This window comes from Mastomys coucha, unplaced genomic scaffold (genome assembly GCF_008632895.1).
Source record: "Mastomys coucha isolate ucsf_1 unplaced genomic scaffold, UCSF_Mcou_1 pScaffold14, whole genome shotgun sequence".
NCBI classification, from domain to species: Eukaryota; Metazoa; Chordata; class Mammalia; order Rodentia; family Muridae; genus Mastomys; species Mastomys coucha.
Window position 1 is genome coordinate 81,488,181 of NW_022196896.1, and position 5,948 is coordinate 81,494,128.

The 5,948-nt window shown below is 42.4% G+C and overlaps 1 protein-coding gene and 1 long non-coding RNA gene across 2 annotated transcripts in view; both read left to right on the forward strand.

Moving 5' to 3' along the window:
- LOC116088434 (10 kDa heat shock protein, mitochondrial) overlaps nucleotides 1-5,948 on the forward strand; it is a 53,493-nt gene that overhangs the window by 13,429 nt on the left and 34,116 nt on the right. The window lies entirely within an intron of this gene.
- LOC116088435 lies at nucleotides 2,198-5,070 on the forward strand. The gene is made up of 3 exons (XR_004117885.1): nucleotides 2,198-2,315; nucleotides 2,547-2,602; nucleotides 5,005-5,070. It is a non-coding gene; the product is annotated as an uncharacterized LOC116088435 (long non-coding RNA).

The window sequence follows — 5,948 nt, forward strand, 5'->3', positions numbered from 1 at the left end:
TGTATCTAGCCACTTGCTGAAGGTGTTTATCAGTTATAGGAGTTCTCTGGTAGATTTTTGGGGTTACTCATATGTACTGTCATATCTGCAAATAGCGATATTTTGTCTTTTTCCTTTCCAATTTATAACCCCTTGATCTCCTTCAGTTGTCTTACTGCTCTAGGTAGAATTTCAAGTACTATATTGAAAAGATATGGGGAGAGTAGGCAGCCTTGTCTTGTCCCTGATTTTAGTAGAACTGCTCTAAGTTTCTCTCCATTTAATTTGACATTGGCTGTTGGCTTTCTGTATACTGCTTTTACTGTGTTTAGGTGCCTTGTATTCCTGATCTCTCCAAGACTTTTAACAAGAAGGCATGTTGGATTTTGTCAAAGGCGTTTTCAGCATCTAATAAGATGACCATATGATGAGATTTCCATGTACAATTCCCTGCCCACTGGATCTCCCCTGACCCCCATCCCAGCAAGCCTGGCAGCCATGAGATCTGCCCCGTCCCCTCTGTGCTCCATATTCTAGTCCACCACTCTACCTGCAATCCTGGAAGCCTGCAGTGACCAGGGACTACCAGATGAGACTCCTGAGGACTGGATCTGAAGAATTTAAGTTACCCAAAACCCCTGAGTATAGCTTCAGGATTGGAGCTTGTACAAGAAAAATGGGGGAATGAGGGACCCTAGGGGCTTTTTCTAGTTCCACAGCTTTTTCCAGCTCCTAACAGCTTCCCCCTCCCGACTGGGGTCAAGGCTAGGCCAAAGTTCTATTCTCCACCCACAGGAACATTCTTGAGTAAAAAGTTCTCAGAATGTACTGATAGTCACCTAAACCTCTAGAAAGTCCCAGGTAGAGTTCAAATTCGTGTCATGCTTGCTGGCCAATAGATTTAAAGGTCAATATGCTTAGCCAATAAGTTTGAACTGTACCTTGCTGATATAACCTGTGCCCCTAAAACATATAAAAACTGCTTATAGTAGCCGTTCAGCATTGCCTTCTTGTCACGTGCCTTGAGGGACTGATTGAGGGTTGACCCCAATGCACTGGAAAATAAATCTTTTGCTTTTGTATCAATCTGCATCTTGGTGTCTCAGTTGGGGGCATCTCAAAGAGTTGGGGTCTTACAGTTCGAGTTCAGAAAAACATGATCAGAAAAACATGTAAACAAATACCAGTAAGCACATACTAAATACTAACAGAGCAGCCCTTTCCCAGAACTATCTCAGGGCAGATCGATTTAAGCACAATTGCCTGGCACACACTATAGATTATACCTGGGAAAGCATAAAACCAAAGCAGAAGGTCATAGCCAGATCCAGGGTACACTGAAGACAGCACTCAGCATAGCCTTTCATCAGATTGGCTCTATGTTTCGGTAATTCTCTAACTCAAATATGCCCTGGCAATGAACACACAACTCAATTAATATGAATACCAGCTGTGCGCCTAGATTGGGCAGATCTACAACTACACTACCATCTTCCTCATCTATGAGACCCCTTATAACTTGCAGTTTCTCCAGGCTACGTGCTTCTGTTCCACTTTCCTTGCACCTCCCCCTCCATCGTCCTCTCTCTCTCCTCTTCCTTCTTCTCTCTCTCACACTCCTCCTCCTCCTCTCTCCCCCACCTTTCCAGGTCCACCTTCCCTTTTTCTTCCCAATCACTGGCTCTGGCCTTTATTGCACAAAATAAAGTGGGAAGAAAGTTTAAAGGAAATCACCTGAGTGCTGACTCATTCCTTTTTTGCAGCCCCTCATGGGAGAACAGAATTAGCATCAAATTACAAATAGTCCCAGAGCTATCTGCAACAGTTCTGTAGCTATGTTCCGAAATCCAACAAGAATAAACAGGTCTTATAAATTGAATGCAAAAATTTGTCACAGAAGGCATGAAATCATATCCAAGACCAATCCAGGGAACAAATATATTTCAGGTAAAAGGTTCTCTGCCTTTTTGCTTTTTTTCCTGGAGCCCCAATCACAGTTCCCTAAGGCATTGTTCACCATGTATCATTCTCTGGGCTACATTCCAACAATTATCCCTGCTGCAACTGTCAAGGACTCTGTGGTGATTTGAAGGAAAATGTCCCTAATAGGATCATAGGGAGTGGTACTATTTGAGGAGATTAGGAGGCATGGTCTTCTTGGAGGAAGTATGTCATGGGGGGCGGGACACTGAGTTTTCAGAAGTCTAAGCTGGGCAGGAGGAGCTCTCTCTTCTCCTCCTGTCTGTGGATCTGGATGTAGAACTCTCAGCTGTCATGTCTGCCTGTGTGCTGACATGCTCCCTACCGTGAGGATAATGTACTAAACCTCTAAAACCGTAAGTCAGCCCCAATTAAATGTTTTATAAGAGTTGCCATGTTCATGGTGTCGCTTCACAGCAATAGAACACAGATGGAGACAAAGTCTAACCCTATGATGTAGTGAGAATTTTGGTTTCTTTAAAAATCCAGTTATGTGAATATGTTTTTGTTTTGATCCCGGGTGTGAGACATGGGCTGCTTCAGGCTGTCCACAGCAACTAACTAATATTTGTCTCATGTTTTTGCAGGGATATCATTCTGCCGCTGAAGTCAGTTTACATTTGGAATTGGGACTCTGGAGAGGGTATATAAATGCCAGAGCCCTGAGAGAGACTGCAGCTGTTCCCTCTGCTATTGTCCCTGTTGTCGCTGCTGTTGCTATAGCTGGGTTGTGGTTTCTGGTTGCTGGTTTGAGATATCCTAGCAACAAAGATTGGACTTGCCCCTAGGAACTCAGTGCCCCTAATCCCCAGGAAGTAATCTAAAGAGATCTATATCCCATTTCCCCTCTAAACTTCTTTCTCTCCTACCTAGTGCTGGGGGGCTGGAAGGGATTGGGGTGGAGAACAGTTGTAGGTAGGGATATAAAAACCCAAGAAAGTAGACACTCTACCTGTGAATGTCATGCAATCCTGGGTGAAATTACAAGTTCAACTTCCAGGGGCGCCTCTCCAAGCAAATGAGGGATTCCCTCCCTAGAACCTTAAACCTCAGCCCATGAAATGTTACCCTAAGAACTCCTTCCCATTTTCCAAAATTTATATAGTCCTTGTTCACCCTGAATAAAGAGCATAATCCGTTTTGTTGACCATCGTCTAAGAAAGCTGTTTTCTAAATGAGCTATAACATAGAACAGCTGTAAAACTAAAATCTTTTGAGACCTCCTACCCCCAACATTCAGTGCTAACCCACCTATTTTGGACTTCCATTCATCTTTTCTCACCCTGTGGGCACAGGGTCCTGGACACCCCAAAGGAAGATGCGGACCTCAGAACTCTGTTCTGCTCCATCCTTCCCCAATGGTGTGCAGCAGCGCCAAGACATCTCAAGGAAAGAGGCTTAAAACAGAGCCACACATAGTAGAACTCTAAACAACACTGTCCCTCCCCCCAACAAACAAACACAAATCAACCCAAGACTAAATAAAGTCTTGGAAATAAGCTTCTATATTTTACGGATCTTCACATTTCTCAGTGCTCAGCTCAATGGATAAGTCCTTAACGTGTCTGCTAATGAACTCACAGCCATCTTAGTTTATGTAATTACACCCTAGATCACTTTTGGTGTTTCTAGCATGTATTCAAAATGTGTTAAGTGATACATGACTATACTTGGATTTTAAAATTCCCCAAAGAACAAACCAGATATAGTATATGCCTGAAACGATAGTTTGTATGCAACTCTCAGGCTAAGGGTCAGGAGGAACGAGGTAGAGATCAAGGCTAGCCTGGACTACACAGCAATACCCTGTCTTAAAACAACAAAATTCTCTAAGTGAATTTTACATTAAACATTTGCAGAATTAATTATGCTTTACATATATGTATACATATATACACACATAAATATATATACATGTGGATTTCTTTCTTTCTTTGTTGAAAATAGATTCTTTTCTTATATAATATATCCTGATTATAGTTCCTCTCCCTCTACTCCTCCTACTTCCACCCCACTATACCTCCCCTCCAGATCCATTTCCTTCCTTTCTCTTGTTAGAAAAGAATTAGCTTCCAAGTATAAAAGTAACTTTTATTCTCCAGATGTAGTTATTGTCTCAGAGGCTTACTGCTGAATAAACTCAGCCTTTTTAGTTATTTCTGAACTTCAGTCTGGCTTCTCTCTGGGCCTCTGACTGAATTGTTCTCCTTGGCCTCAAACTTAATCTGTTCTAATCATCTGGCTCCTTCTCATTCTCTGGTTCACTCTGTCTTCACCTGCAACAAGTCTCTGTAAAGCTGTCCTGAGAAAACTACCTCTCCCACTACCTCAGCCCCCCGCCAGTGTACCTCTCTTTCCTCTTCATTCTTGTGAGGGTTGAGCATATTCTATCTCTGACTCATTCTGTCAAATCTTTCTCTGATTCATTGCTTTCTCTGCACCTCAGTTGGGTAAAGTTACTTTCACACATGGCTGCCACCTTGTACAAACTAACCTTACCTTCACTGTTAGGGATTAAAGACGTGTACTAAGGGCATGCCTGTATCCTAGCTGAATCACACAGACCTAGAAAGTCTTCGGATGTGAACCGTTGCCAAAGCAGCCATACTGCTGGATTAAAATTCCCCTGTATCAAAGCAAATAACCAAACATGACAAAATAAAAAATAATACATAGCAAAAACTATCATATTAAAGTTAGACATGGTAACCAACAGGAGGAAAAGAGTTCTAAGAGCAGACACAATCGTCAGAGAACACTCGTTCTCACAGTCAGGAGTTCCATAAAAATACTAAGCTAATGCTATAATACATATGCAGAGGACCTGCTACAGACCCATCTAGGCACTGTGCTTGATGCTCCAGTCTCTGTAAGCTCATATGCACCTTGCTTAGTTGATTCTGGAGGCCTTGTTCTCCTGGTGTAATCTTTCTGACTTCTCTTGTTTTTTTTTTTCTCACCTCTGAGGGGAGGACATCCCATTTAGATTCTCTCTCTGTGTAATGTTTGACTATGTATCTCTACATCCATTCCCATATGATGCAGGAGGAAGCTTTTTTGATGGTGACTGGATAAAGCACTGATCTAGGAGTGCAGCAGATGATCACGAGGTACCATCTTATTGATACTTTTTTCATTATTTAGGCCAGTAGTGTTTGGTTTTACCTTAGGTCTCTGGTTCTTGGTTACCCAAGCAGTGTCAGGTATGGGTTCCTTCTTGTATAGTGGGCCTTAAGTCAAATCAGACATTGACCTGGCTACTCCTACAAGTTCTGTGCCACCATCGCTCTAGTATACTTGGCAGGCCAGATAGATTTTAGGTCAAAAGCTTTGTGGATGGTTTGGTTTCCATGTTTCTCTTTCAGTAGCCTGTGAAGTACTTTCTAACACCAAAAAAACTAGAACATAGGGGTGAACATTCCATAAAGGCACCAGCTTGACTTCTCTGTGTTCAATGAGTTGTGTGGGTGTTGTCCTCAGCAATGGGGTCCCTGTTGTCAGTTTGCAAAGAGGAACTCTTTGTCTTAGCAGAAGCCTGTGTTGTTTGGGATTTCCATGGGACCCCCTTTGCCAACAACTCAATTGAATGTAACCCCAGTCTTATCATTGGAAGCGTTGCCTGGCTATAAGACATGGCCTGTTGAGACTCCATATTACCCATTATTAGGAGTACTCATTAGGATCACCTTCACAGGTTCTAGGAATCTTACACTGCACTAGGTTTCTACACTACCCCTCAAAGCCCCCCCAATTCCAGCCATCTCTCCCCAAACTTTCTCCCTTTACCCGTCTCACCACAAACATTATCCCCCTTCTTATTACCTACCCCCAGTCTGCCATAAAATCTATTCTCTTTCCTCTTTTAAGGGAGATCTACATATTCCCCCTTAGAACCCTCCTCTTTACCTAACTTCTCTGGGTCTATGAATTGTAACTTGGTTGTCATTTTCTTTTTTCTTTTCTTTCTTTCTTTCTTTTTTTTTTTTTTT